Source organism: Canis aureus, chromosome 23 (genome assembly GCF_053574225.1).
Source record: "Canis aureus isolate CA01 chromosome 23, VMU_Caureus_v.1.0, whole genome shotgun sequence".
NCBI lineage: Eukaryota > Metazoa > Chordata > Mammalia > Carnivora > Canidae > Canis > Canis aureus.
In genome coordinates, this window is record NC_135633.1 from 30,400,745 (window position 1) to 30,415,480 (window position 14,736).

The 14,736-nt window shown below is 41.3% G+C and overlaps 1 long non-coding RNA gene across 6 annotated transcripts; it reads right to left on the reverse strand.

Moving 5' to 3' along the window:
- Window positions 1-3,338: 3,338 nt before the first annotated feature.
- LOC144294950 (uncharacterized) lies at window positions 3,339-14,722 on the reverse strand. 6 transcript variants are annotated; one of them, XR_013362293.1, is made up of 4 exons: window positions 14,255-14,722; window positions 13,647-13,825; window positions 8,772-10,502; window positions 3,339-5,866 (listed from the first exon to the last, which is right to left on the reverse strand). It is a non-coding gene; the product is annotated as an uncharacterized LOC144294950 (long non-coding RNA). The 6 variants fall into 6 exon arrangements; XR_013362297.1 differs by having other exon boundaries at window positions 10,052-10,502; window positions 14,255-14,715; XR_013362296.1 differs by lacking the exon at window positions 3,339-5,866 and having other exon boundaries at window positions 6,123-10,502; window positions 14,255-14,367; window positions 14,467-14,715.
- Window positions 14,723-14,736: the final 14 nt, after the last annotated feature.

Below are 14,736 nucleotides of genomic sequence, written 5' to 3' on the forward strand. Positions count from 1 at the left end.
ACTCTTGATTTCAGCTCAGGTCATGATCTCAGGGTTATGAGATCGCGCCCCAGGTCAGGTGCACTCAGTGCAGAGTCTGCTTAAGAATCTCTCTCCAGGAAGCCCAGGTAGCTCAGCGGTTTAGTGCTGTCTTCAGCCCAGGGTGTGACCCTGGAGACCCAGGATCAGTCCCTCATCGGGCTCCCTGTGTGGAGCCTGCTTCTCCCTCTGCCTGTGTCTCTGCCTCTCTCTGTCTCTCATGAACAAATAAATAAAATCTTAAAAAAAAAAAAAAAAAGTTTCTCTCTCCGTTTCCCGCTCCTTCTGCTTGTGCATGTGTGCAAGTTCTCTCTCCATAAACAAATAAGAAAATCTTAGAAAAATAAAACTGTTCAGGGTCACCTGGCTGCCTCAGTCCCTACAGCATGTGACTCTTGATCTTGGGGTCATGAGTTTGAGCCCCATATTGGGTATAGAGATTACCTTAAAAAAATAAAATAAGATAAAAGTATTCATTTCAGACACATGACATGAAGGGACCATGATGTTGCTTCGTCTGTCTTAGGGATTCCCATGTGAGGCCCACTGTGGTGGTTTTGTAGCTGAGGAGTTCTGTATCCACACTCCAGCTCCATCACTTACTAGTTGCAGTTCCTCACTCCGGTTTCTTAAACTATCTAAGCCTTAGCTTCCTCATTTTAAAAACGGAAATCTACATTTCCAAAATGTACACTTCAAAAGATAGTGGGAAGTCTACAACAATATAAAACATGTAAAACAAGCACCTAACACCTTGCATGATAGGCAGTTCATATTTCTCCATCCCCATTTCAAAAACCCACCATATAAAAGTGGATTTACTTGTGACTGAGTTATCATCAGGTTATTAATAACACCTTTTGCCACTTATTAGTTGCCTACCAGGAGACTCAGTACCTGGCACACAGTAGGCTCCCAGTAAAGATATGCTGGCTGGCTGGCTGGCCTAGTCTCGGTCTTCAGATCTCTAGAGGAAGAGACACTGAGTTTGTTCTATATATTTCTAAAGAACACTGGAACCAGAGAGTATGGTGGCAACCTCTATTTTTTGAGGAGAGAGCAGGTTTGACTAAGCAAAGACCAGGCTACTGGAGACCTTGGGACAAACAGATTTAAAAAGGCGCTTTTCTGTCTCTCCAGGTCTTTGGACTGTCCTGGAAAGAGCCACCCTCTCCATCTTTGGGTCTGAGAGGACAGCACCCTGTCAGAGGTGTGTTGCATACTTGCCTCCTTCCCTGATGTTCTGAGGGTGGACAATGCTTAGGCCAGAAGGGAGAGGTTGACAGGCAGTATAGCCCAGAGTAGCAGGGCTTCCACTGGTGCCAGTAACATCCTAGAATAACCAACTTTGTGGAAGACTTGACTTGGCTATAACAAGCCTTCCACATGCCCAGTCCCAGATGCAATGCATGGGCTGTTGCCACTTAATTTCCTTGGACAGTAGGTGGAAGCTACCAGGAGGCAGAGTTTCACATAAAACCAAGATCAGCCTTAAAAAAAAAAAAAAAATTCAGCCTTCCAATAAAGCTGTCCAAACATGGAAGAGGCTGCCTCTTTACCAACCCCTAGGCTGGGAGGAATTGCTACGGTGTTGTTATGTTGGAGAGGAAATTCTACCTTTAGTTTGATGGTTTTGAGGAGAAAAACTTCTAGCCTGAGATTTTGATTTCATTTGACTCTCACATTCTTAAAACTGGGCTTTCTACTGACACCTAGAGGCTTATCTGTAATTATTACAACAAACCCAAGCCTGAGGAAAGCTCCATTAGTTCAAGTTTTCAACTCTACATGGGCCTATTCGTGTTCCCCTTCTGCAGATACTCCCAGTGGAGGAGTCCCACAAAAGACCAAATATTATGATCTTGCAATTACTGTATCTTTTAAGAATTTATTTTTAAGTTACCTCTTCACCCAACGTGTGGATCAAACTCACAACCCCAAGATCAAGAGTCACATATTCTACTGACCAAGCCAGCCAGTACTCTGCAATCACTGTATCTTGACACAACTACAGCACCAGGACAGAAACAGTTAGAGGAAGGTCCCTCTCCTTCTCAGTCTCATGGAGAAGGAAATAGGTTATATTCATGACACAATAAACTACCATGTGAGGTAGGCCCTGCCAAATAGCTAATGTGGGTGATTACTGCCATGAAAGTTGAATCAATAAAAATATCTTTGTTGTCTGGGGTGGAAGGGCTTTTGCAGAGAGAGTGAAACTAAAGCTGGTTCTTGATGGAGAAGTAACCTAGGAAGGCAAGGTGGTGTGGGAACAAGTGGCAGTTGAGTGTAGTGAAAGGGATTTGTTGGAGTCCCATAGACCTGTATCAAATCCTGGTTTCTCTTTACTAGTCATGACTTCAGCTAGTTTCTTCAAGTCTCTGAACATTAGCCTCCTTCTTTTCCAGTGAGGACACTCATGCCTTCCTTGAAAGCTTGCTGAATGGATTAGAGATAATACATATGATTTGGCTTGGTGTTTGGCACATAATAAGCACTCCATTTGCACTTTGCATTGCTGTGGATTTGACGCAGGGGTGGACCTAGTGTTTTCAGGGAATATGATGTGAGGCAATTTGGAGCGGTGTTTGTGTGGAAGCAAAGAAAGTGAGTCTGAGGCAGTGTTACATGCTAGAGAGAACCCAGGTCGGATTCAGGAGACCTTGGTTTGAGTTCTTCATCTCGTTTCACCAGATAAGTCACCTCCTTTCCCAGGACCCCTCTTTCCCATCTGTACAGTGAGGATGTTGGTCTAGAGAAGTATTTCTTTACCTTGGCTGGATATTGGAATCATCTAAAGAGTTTTTAAAACTTCTAATGACCATGCCTCACTCCAGACTAACTAAATCAGAATTTCTGGGGCTGAAACTCCAGACAGCAGGGAAAAAAAATCTTTATTGAGATAGATTTACATATTTAATGCATATAATTTGATACATTTGGACATATGCATACAATCAAGACGTTATTACCACAAAGTAATAAATACATCCATCACCTCCAAAAGTTGGTGTCCTATTTTTGTGTGTGTGGCAAGAATACTTAACATGATATCTACCCTCTACATTTTAAAAAAATATTTTATTTATTTATTCATGAGAGACACACACAGAGAGAGAGAAGCAGAGACACAAGCAGAGGGAGAAGCAGGCCCCATGCAGGGAGCCCGATGTGGGACTCGATCCCAGGACCCCAGGATCATGCCCCAGGCCGAAGGCAGGTGCTAAACCGCTGAGCCACCCAGGCGTTCCTACCCTCTACATTTTTAAATGCACAATACCGTGCTGTTTTTTTTTGTTTTTTGTTTTTTTTTTACAATACCGTGCTGTTAACTGTATGCACTATGTTGTACAACAGATCTCTAGAATATATTCATCTAGCATAATTGAAACTTTAAACCCATTAAACAACTCCCTATTTCTCTCTGTTCCACCCCTTGGCAACCACCATTCTCTGCTTCCAATTGTTTGACTAATTTAGATACCTCATAAAAGGGGAATCATACAGTATTTGTCCTGCTGAAACTGGCTTATTACACTTATGCCTTCCAAGTTCATCCATATTGTTACAAATAGTAAGAGTTCCTTTTTTTTAAGGCTGAATAATATTCCATTGTGTGTATATGCCACATTTTATTTATCCACTCATCTGCTGATGGACATTTGGTTATTGTGAATAATGCTGCAATGAACATGGTAGTGCAAATATCTTTCTGAGATCTTGATTTCCATTCTTTTGAATATATACCAACGGTGGAATTGCTGGATCATATGATAGTTCTATTTTTAACTTTTTGAGGAACCTTCATACTGTTTTCCATAGCAGCTGAATAATTTTACATTCCGGGGATCCCTGGGTGGCTCAGTGGTTTAGCACCTGCCTTCGGCCCAGGGCGCGATCCTGGAGTCCCAGGATCGAGTCTAACGTCAGGCTCCCGCATGAAGCCTGCTTCTCCCTCCTCCTGTGTCTCTGCCTCTCTCTCTCTCTATGTCTATCATAAAATAAATAAATAAAACTTAAAAAAGAGTAATGGTTTTGAAAAAAAATTTTTACATTCCTACCAACAGTGTACAAGGCTTCCAAATTTTCATCATCCTCACCAATACTTACCTTTCATTTGTTTTTGTAATAGCCATCCTAATAGGTGGGAGTGGTATCTCATTTTGGTTTTGATTTGAATTTCGCTGAAATGCAATGATTAGTGATGTTGAGCACTTTTTCATATACCTGGCGGCCGTTTGTATGTCTTCTTTGAAGAAATGTCTTCTCAAGTCCTTTGCCCACTTTTTAAAAAAAGATTTTATTTATTTATTCAAGAGAGACACAGAGAGAAAGGTAGAGACAGGGAGAGGGAGAAGCAGGCTCCCTGCAGAACCTGGGATCCCAGAATCCTGGGATCATGACCTGAGCCAAAGGCAGATGCTCAACCACTGAGCCACGCAGCTGTCCCTCTTTGCCCACTTTCTAATTGTGCTATTTGTTTTTCTTGCTATCAAGTTATAGGAATTTCTAATATATTTTGGATATTAACTCTTTATAAAATAAATGGTTTGCAAATATTTTCTGTTCTGTGCCTTTCACTTTCGTTTACTGTACACAAGCTTTTTAATTTGATGTGATCTCACTTGTCTATGTTTGCTTATGTTGCCTATGTTTTTGGTGTCATATCCCAGAAATCATGGTCAAGATCAGTGTTGGGCTCAGTTGTTTAAGCCACCCAGTTGGGTCATAATCTCAGGGTGATAGGCTCAAGCCCCACGTCCAGCTCCCCTGCTCAGTACAGAGTCTTCTTGAGATTCTCTCTCCCTCTCCTTCCCCTCTGTGCTCCCTCCCCCACTCATGTTCTCTCTTTCCCTCTCTCTCTAAAGTAAATAAGATCTTTTAAAAAGAGATTAATGTCAAGACGGTTTTCCCCTATGTTTTCTTCTAGGAGCCTCAGAGTTTCAGGTCTTACAGTTTAAGTCTCAAATCCTTTTAGAGTCGATTGTTGTGCATGGTACAAGAATCCAATTTCATTCTTTTCATGTGGGTATCTAGTTTTCCAATAATGTTTGTTGAAGAGACTAGACTGTCCTTTCCACATTGTATATTCACAGCACCCTTGTCAAAGTTCAGTTGACAGTATATCCATGAGTTTGTTTCTGGGTCTTTATTCTGTTCCATTGGTCTATGTCTGTCTTTATGCCAATACCATATTGTTTTAACTACTGTAGCTTTGAAATATATTTTGAAATCAGGAAATGTGATGCCACCAGCTTACACACAGATTTTTTTTTAAGGATTTTATTTATTCATGAGAGATACAGAGAGAGAGGCAGAGACACAGGCAGAGGGAGAAGCAGGCTCCATGTAGAAGCCTGATCCGGGACTCCATCCCGGGACTCTAGGATCACGCCCTGGGCGGAAGGCAGATGCTCAACTGCTGAGCCACCCAGGGATCCCCCACAGATTTTTTAAAGCTCCCCAGGTGATTCCAACATGCATCCAAGGTTGAGAACCATTAGACTGTTGTCAAAGCCAACCTCAGTGCTCTGGAGCCAAAATATGTAATGCGAAGATAGAGTTTGAGTATAAAGAAGGCAGACAGTTTCTTACTTTACCAGGTAAAGGAGGCTGCAGCAGGCTAATGCCTTCAAGACTGCAAGCCCACCCCAGGGTAAAAGCCTGAGGGGTGTAATAGGAAAATACAGGATTCTGGGCAGTTTCGATAGGGATTTAGCATGTGTGCTGCCAACTGTGCTGTTATGTCTTCAAGGTGGTCTCATGACCAGCAATGACACTGGCCATCCCAGTCTTGTTACTAAGTGTACACTGAGGTCAGTGAGATGTCAATATCAACACCAAGTTCCTGGAACAAAGGATTTTACAGAAAAACAAGGGAAGGTAAGGAGGAGACTTCAAGAATGAGGAAGAGAAAAATTTGTTCCATTTTAAGTCAAGCCTTGCTAAAGTACTCAAGTGTTCATCTTAATTTCCATCCATCTTTATGTTTCTATGGTGGTTTCAAGACTACATAATTTTTAAAGTATCTTATAGTTCTAACATTAGAAAAACAATAATAAATATTATATAAAATTATTATAAAATTAATATATAATGGCTGATGAGGAGAACAAAGACAAGAAAAATGCAGTTTAAATTAAATCTCCTGACAGCATGCAGTCCACTGACACCTGAGACATGCAGAACGTGATATTCCTCAAGGAGTTCAAGGCTGCCTTAATGCCTTAATCACTATGTTTCATTAAAGACTAATCTTACCTTGACAATAGCTAAATCTTCAAAATCCTGTAAGACCCTGTTTTCAGCATACAAAAATTCCTTAGAAACCTACATCTCTCCCTCCCCACCCTCCACAAAACTTAAAATATATAATCAGTCACCCTTCATAGTTTGTAGGAGCAACTCTTTCTGCCCGAGAGTCTCGTCCCCATGCTATAATCAAACCATCTTTTTGCACCAACTGTCTCAAGAATTCTTTCTTAGCCATTTGCTCAAAAACCCAACATCAAATCACATCAATTTTCTCAATGGATAGTACATATTAAGTGCTAAGTGTCAAGCATTCACCAAGAGCTTTTTTTTGTGTTAATATTCACAATAAACTTAAAGGGGTAGATATTTTAAAGATGAAGAAATAAGTTTAGAAAGATTTTTATTTGCTTAATACCATGTAGTTAAGTATTAAAGCTACAATTTTAACACATCTCTCTCTGATGTCTCAAAAGGAAGCTTGACCACTACATTCTACCATTTCCCATAACTCCCACACAGATTAGAAATCAATCATTTCTTACATCCTGCTTACTTGGAGGCAAAGGTCAAGATCCTAATGCTTATGAATGGATGTACTTCTGTGAACTTAGGGGCTTTTACTCTATTTCTCAACAAGTATCTGTGGGCAAGATGGGTCAGTTTCTTTTCTTTTTTTTTTTTTTATAAAGATTTTATTTATTTATTCATGAGAGACACAGACAGAGAGAGGCAGAGACACAGGCAGAGGGAGAAGCAGGCTCCATGCAGGGAGCCCGACGTGGGACTCGATCCCGGGTCTCCAGGATCACGCCCTGGGCCGAAGGCGGCGTTAAACCGCTGAGCCACCCGGGCTGCCCTGGGTCAGTTTCTAAATGTGGACTATAACCATTACTTTTTTTTTTTTTTAAGATTTTATTTATTTATTCATGAGAGACACTTATTCATGAGAGACATTTATTCATGAGAGAGAGAGAGAGAGAGAGAGAGAGGCAGAGACACAGGCAGAGGGAGCAGCAGGCTCCATGCAGGGAGCCTGACGTGGGACTCGATTCCGGGTCTCCAGGATCACACCCTGGGCTGCAGGTGGCGCTAAACCGCTGCACCACCGGGGCTGCCCCCAATACATTACTTTTTATTCAATATTTTTATACTGAACAGTTTTGCATGGAACAGAAGTGGTTCTCAAACCAACAAGTAGGATGCTGCCATCTTGTGGCATTTTTTGTAAAGCCAGATGTGTAATCCAACAGTGAGCCCAATAAGCAAAATTCTAACTGTGCCTGCCACTTTTTTTTTTAAGTTGTGCCTGCCACTTTGCACTGTTGTTGTCTTCCTAACTGTAACATCATTTTGTTTCTCTAAATATAACATTAGGAGTGAATCAATACAGCAACATAAGAAAATAGGTAATAACTGAAGACAAAATAATAGTTGCCCCTCCTGCTTTTTTACTAGCAATGTATCACCTTGTCAATTTACACTCATCTCACTCTGTTGCTTTAAAACCAAGTTAAGATATATATGTAAGGATCCTGACAAACTGTGGGCTTTGACATGTATTGGTTCCTACTCCCTTCCCTTCTTTCCTGATCCTTTTCTTTCCTCTATTTCTGAAGATACCCTAGCCTTCTGTTTTCTACCCACTTCCTTAAGTATTTTCCCCATGGTTCTTTCAGTTTCCTGACTCTACTGTATCCCCACTCCCTCCCTCCCTCACACACACACACACACACACACACAGAGTGGGTGTCCACATTTACATACACGGACACTTACCTTGATAACACAAGGCTGGGTAAGTCTCTCTACACTACCCAATATGGTTAACCACTTCACTTCAGCATTTGTGCTGTTGTGGGTATGGCAATGCAAAAACACCTGCTGGGTTTCACTGAGCAATTTTTTTTCTTTTTTTTTTTTTTTAGATTTTATTTATTTATTCATGAGAGACACAGAGAGAGAGAGAGGCAGAGACACAGGCAGAGGGAGAAGCAGGCTCCATGCAGGGAGCCCGATGTGGGACTTGATCCTGGGATCCCAGGATCACACCCTGAGCCAAAGGCAGACACTCAACCACTGAGCCACCCAGACGTCCCACTGAGCAATTTTTCCATTACTAACAGCATTCATTCTATGACTCTGTCAGAGTCTGGTCCCATCATATTCTCCTTATCCCTTATCCCTGATCCTTTCATCCCTACCCTGGGGACCTGACCCACCTACTGGAACTCCCTCTCTCACCCCATTTCCCACCATTCTTCCACATTCATCATTCTGCTCTGCCCTCTGGTCTCCCCCCTTTTGCTGCTCCCTTTGAAAGATTCCCCCAGAAAACCACATGATTTGCTCTTACTTCTATAATTTTTTCTAATATCACCTTATCAGACAAAGCTTCCTTAACATTCTGTAGAACTATGTGAAGTAGCACAAACACACAAAACCATAGTAATTGTTCATCCCTTTTACCCTGCTTAGTTTTAATCTGTAGCACATCTTACCACCCATAATGTTGCACAAGAGCAAAGGTGAAGGAGTTGGTAGCTTCCTAAGGTGTTCTTGTGTGGCAGGGCAATGTTCACTTGGTAGGGCATTGAGTCCTCCGTAGTGGATTGTTCCAGGAAACATTATTTGTGTTATCTGAAGATAACACATGTAAGATAAGCTGTGGAAACTTATTTTTCATTCTTGCTGCTCTTACTCCTCAGCATTTAGTCTTATCTTCCCCTTCAAATATCTTAGGATTTCTGCTTCTGGTCTCATCTGATTTTGGTGTTTATCATTTAGGGTAGGAATTCTAAACCCAGAGCTCATGGAAAGGTTTCAAAAGACCCATGAACAACTTGAAATTATTGGCAAGATTTTTGGGGTATGTTTGTTTTCTGGGGCAAAGGTCTAGGACATTGATCAAATTCAAGGAATCTATGACTTGCTCCATCTAAAAGATTAAAAACCATAGTTTTAGGGATAAGAGTTCAATATTCTCCTATCTTAATATGCATAATACTTAAACATTGTTTTATATTATTCTGTCTTTCTTAACAGCTTAAGCACCAAGAGTAAAGAGATAGTATTTATTCATTGCTATGTTACAGTGCCTAGCGTACTGTCTGGCACCTAACTAATTCTCAATAAGCATTTGTTGAATGAATGAAGACTCCATGGTAATAAAAGCCTATCAGTTATTCTGTCCATAATCTTCATTGAACAAGTCTTGTTCTGGAGTTAGGGTCTATCTTGATAGGTCCAGCTAGATTTCGTTCACATTTAGAGATGAAGGAGAAATTATCCTACTAAAAAATTCAAATCTCATTTTTAACATGTGAGAGCTAGTCATAATACACACTATAAGAAAAATTGAGTAAATATTAAATAGGCAGTTGAGGACCAAAAAGGGAATAGTAAGAAAGGTAGGTGGAGTGAAATTCAGAAAGAGGTAGCTACATAACTAGAATTCAAAGAGTTGCTAATCCTGGTAAGAAGCAAGTCTGTCCAGTTAAATTCAACACCGGAAACTTAGACATACATTCAAACCACAGTCTCATCATTAAAGACAAAAGGATGTTGAAAAGTCAGTTGATTGAGGTTTATATTTCTAACAGATTAGTTATAAGGAAAGGACTTCTGACATCTGTGTACTAACTTAATTTTAACCTTTATATTAAAAAATACACTTTTTGACTCAGGTTATTAAATTGTATTTGGAGTATGTGTACATATTTTATATATTTTTATATTTTACATTTTATCTTTAACAGATTTTAAAGAGCTTCAGAGATACCTTAGCAATAAATGCTCTTCCCTTGTAGACCTGTTTGTTAGGCAACATCATCCTTTACAGTAAATAAAGAGCTGCAGCAACAGTTGCAAAACAGTAATTCTTTGGCTCTGCATCCATTCATTCTGCAGAAAAGTCAAACTTCCTTATCTCTCCCCAAATGGTTTTGTGAAGCCTCCAAGTGCACCTGCAGAATAGTTGTCTTCACCACCATTTTCTTCCTGCCTGCTCCAGCTCCACCTCTGTGTAGAAGTCCCTCTGTTCTGTTGAGGCTTAAAGGGCAGATGGGCTTCTGATAGCTGCCCAAAGCACTCAGCAGTGGCTGGTGCCCCCAAGTGCCTGCTCCACAGCTATGGAGGTCCAGTGCTAAGACTTTTAATGGTTTTGATTTTCATAACCAGAATCGTCAGTGCCAACTCAGACTCTGCTAAAACCACCTGGTGTTTCAATTCTACTAAAAAAAAAAAAAAGAAAAGAAAAAAAAAGAATTAATACCAACTCCTAGTCTGTGTCTGTGATATTTTATTTTTAGTAATTTTAAAATTTCAGCTAGAGATGAACAAAAAGTTATAGATTTACAGAAAAGTTGCACAGTACAGAGTTCCTACATTCTCCAGTTTTCTCTATTATTAACATCTTACATTACAATGTAACATGTCATAATTAATGAACCAATATTATTATGCTACTATTTAATTCAGGCTTCCTTAATTTTTACCTAATGTCCTTTGTTATCCAAAGATCCCATCCAAGACACTACATTATATTTATTATTTTTTATTTTTATTTATTTATTTTTAAAGATTTTATTTATTTATTCATGAGAGACACAGAGAGAGAGGGAAAGACACAGGCAGAGGGAGAAGCAGGCTCCATGCAGGGAGCCCGACGCGGGACTCGATCCCGGGTCTCCAGGATCAGGCAGACCGTGGCAGACCCTGGGCTGAAGGCAGCACTAAACTGCTGAGCCACCCAGGCTGCCCACATTTATTATTTTTTAAATTTAAGTTATCTCTTAACTCACAACCTTGAGATCAAGTCACATGCTTCTCCAACTGAGCCAGCAAGGTACTCCAAGACACTATATTACATTTAGTCATCCAATCTCCTTGGGCTCCTCTAGGCTATGAGGTTCTCACACTTCTCTTATGACTTTAGCAATTTTGTGTATTAGTAGGGTCATTTGTAGAGTGCCCCTCAGTTAGGATTTCTCTGATGTTTTTCTCATGATTGTATTGGGGTTATGCATTTTGGAAAGGAAAAACCACAGAAGTGTCATTCTCACTACACCCTATCAAAGTACAACTGTCAACATGACATCACTGTTGATACTAACTTTGATTGTCTAGCTAAGGTAGTGTTTGTCAGGTTTTTCCACTGCAAAACTTCTTTTTCCTCTCCCCCCCCACCATACCTCCCTATACTATTCTCTTTGAAAGGAAGTCAATATGCATTGTCTACACTTAACAAAGAACTGTGCTCAACATCCTTATTCAATGATTTATGTATAAAAGTACAGCTTCACGGAGGTTTACTTTAGAATTTGAATTATAATCCAAAACTACTTTATCTTGTTCAAATTGTCTAATTTTGGCCAGCTTTCCATTGTCTCTTGTGTCCCTCCTGACATACCTCCATCTTTTAATTATTATTTTTTTTAGTTTTAGGACTTTTGCTTTCTGGCATAGTAAGATGCTCCAGGCTTATCCTCCATGTTTCCTGCCCCAGTCCTTGAATCAGCCATTTCTCTAAGGAACCCTGGTTCCTTTTACTAGATAATGTAATTAGTAACCAAGATCTGGGGTGTACTATCTTCTAGGCCCTACTAGCTGACAGTTATTAATTATTTGGAAAGTCAAATCATTTGTTCTGTGGAATGTCCCACGATGTGAATTTGACTGATAGTTTCTACATGGTGTCATTTAACTTGTTCCTCTATTTCCTGCACTTCCTGTAAACTGATAGTTATATTTAAATGTTTGATTAGAGGGGCACCTGAGTGGCTCAGTAGGTTTAAGCATCTGCTTTGGCTCAGGTCAGGATCCCAGGGCCCTGGGACCAAGCTCTGTATCAGGCTCCCTGTTCAGTGGGGAATCTGCTTTTCCCTCTGCCCCTCCCCCTATTCATGTGCGGGCTCTCTCTCTGTCTCAAATAAATCTTTTAAAAAAAAAAAGTTCAATTAGACTTAGCTTCATTTTTTTTTCCTTAGGCAAAATTTGCCTAAATGTTGCTCTGTACTTGAGGCATATAATGTATGATTGTTCCACTTTGAATGATGTTAAGATTGGTTAGTGACCAATCTTAAATTTACCAATAGTCTTCAACTTTTTTATATCCATGAATTGTGTAGTTCTATTTAAATTCATTAGGGGTTGCAAATTGGTGATTTTCTAAATCCAGCATTCTTCTGGGACACCTAGGTGGCTCAGCAGTTGAGCATCTGCCTTTGGATCAGGGCATGATCCCAGAGTTCCAGGATCGAGTGCCACATCGGGCTCCCTGCGAGGAGCCTGCTTCTCCCTCTGCCTATGTCTCTGCCTTCTGTCTCTCATGAATAAATAAATAAAATCTTTTTAAAAAAATCCATCATTCTTCTGTCCTTATCAACTGAATTTCCTCTGTAAAAAAGAATTTTCCTTTAGTAACTACTTGGTCACTTTAAAGTAAGTTTGTATTTTTTCTTGGCCAGAATTGTATAATGCCTAGAAGAAAAGTGGTTAAATTTGGGCCAAAGTAGCAGGGGAAGCCATACTCTTCTCAACCTGTGTAAGAGTCATTCTTTCTCATGAAGATACTGGTCTTGGGAATTGGCATTTTGATATATGGGTTTGCAAGATGCAGCACTGTCAATTATATCAACAATCATTTTTGCTGAAGGAATTAGGAGATTAATGATTTCTTGTTTCTGAAAACAGAGACTGATTTATGTGATGTGAAATACTCAATTACAAGTAATTGAGTTTACTCTGCTCTTGTTCTCTAATTGAAACAATGTCTAATTGTTTAATTAATCTTTTTAATGATAACATATAATATTAAAATCTTTAATCATACTGCAAAAAAAAATTTTTTTTTAAGATTTTATTTATTCGGGATCCCTGGGTGGCGCAGCGGTTTAGCGCCTGCCTTTGGCTCAGGGCGCGATCCTGGAGACCCGGGATCGAATCCCACGTCGGGCTCCCGGTGCATGAAGCCTGCTTCTCCCTCTGCCTGTGTCTCTGCCTCTCTCTCTCTCTCTCTGTGACTATCGTAAATAAATAAAAATAAAATAAAAAGATTTTATTTATTCAAGAGAGGCACACAGAGAGAGAGGCAGAGACACAGGCAGAGGGAGAAGCAGGCTCCCTGCAGGGATCCCGATGTGGAACTCGATCCGAGACCCTCCGATCACGCCCTGAGCCAAAAGCAGACGCTCAACCACTGAGCCATCCAGGCGTCCCAATAAAATAAAATTTCTAATTAAAGTCCAAAAGACTAAGTTTTCTACATGGCTCTTGCTAGTGAAAGTGAATTATCAGCAGAGCAGTAAATGAAATATATTCACATTAATCTTCAAGCGACTTTTAGTAAAAGGGAACAATGAAAGGGTTATACTCACAGGATTAAATTAGAAGCAACTTCTTTCGACAACAGTAACTAAAAAATAGCTTTAATATACAGTAAATTTCTGGCCAGGCACCAATACTGGAAAGAGGAAAGGTCTTCTTCATTTCTCTACGTAGTCTGTGAGCTTTGTGCAAGTGTTTATTTTTTTAATTCAGAAGATGTCTATTGGCACTACAAAAATTGGGAGTCATAAAGAGAACTTTCATTAGTTAACAAAAGGACAATTGAGACTGGGGAGGGAAGCTGAAGAGAATCAACAAGAACGCCTGCCCAAAGCTCCCTATCACTTGAATCTCGGCCTAATTATTCCTCTCATTCTTGTTCTCTCTCCCTTCTCTCCAGCCCTAGGAAACGTGAACGCTCGGTCCACACAACCCGGTGGAGGCAAAACTGAGGAGGGAGAGGGCGGAGGCATCTGACACCCCCACCCCACCCCCCCAACCTTGGTGTCTACGGCATGAGCACCAAACCAGGCAGCGTCGGAGGAATCCCTGACGCTCCCTCCCAGCTCGCCCACAGGGGGCGCCGCAGCCTGCTGGGGAGTGGGCGGCGGGGGCAAGGGCCGCGGGCTCCGGCGCCGTCAGACACAGTCGTACTCACCGAACGCTTTCTCCGTGCTCGCCTCTCGGCGTAGTGTCCTCATGCCTTTTATTTATTTACTTTTTCCTCATGCCTTCTAAAACAAATCGCTGAGGGGGGGCGTACGACCAACTCTAGGAGGCAGACCAAGAAAACCATGGCTCGAGGAAACCCGGTCGCGCGCCCTTGCTCGCACGGGTCAAACCCCGGCTCGTTCGACTCCGGAGTCCTACCTCCGTCGCCTCCCGTCTTCTCAATCGTCCCGTTAATAAAAACGAGGTGGTCGGCGAGATCATCTCTAGGAATGTTTCCAGCCGGACGGTTTTACCGTTTCATTAGGAGCCGGGAAGAAGAAACCTTCAAGGTGTCCCCCTCAGAGCAGCGGCCCCAGAGCAGCGGACGCGACCCCGCCGCCAGGCGCAGGGGCCGGGGTCCTGGGAGCCCCGGTCGAGCCGCTCGCAAGGGCTCACGGGTCCTCGTGCGCATGCGCAGTGGACCGGGCG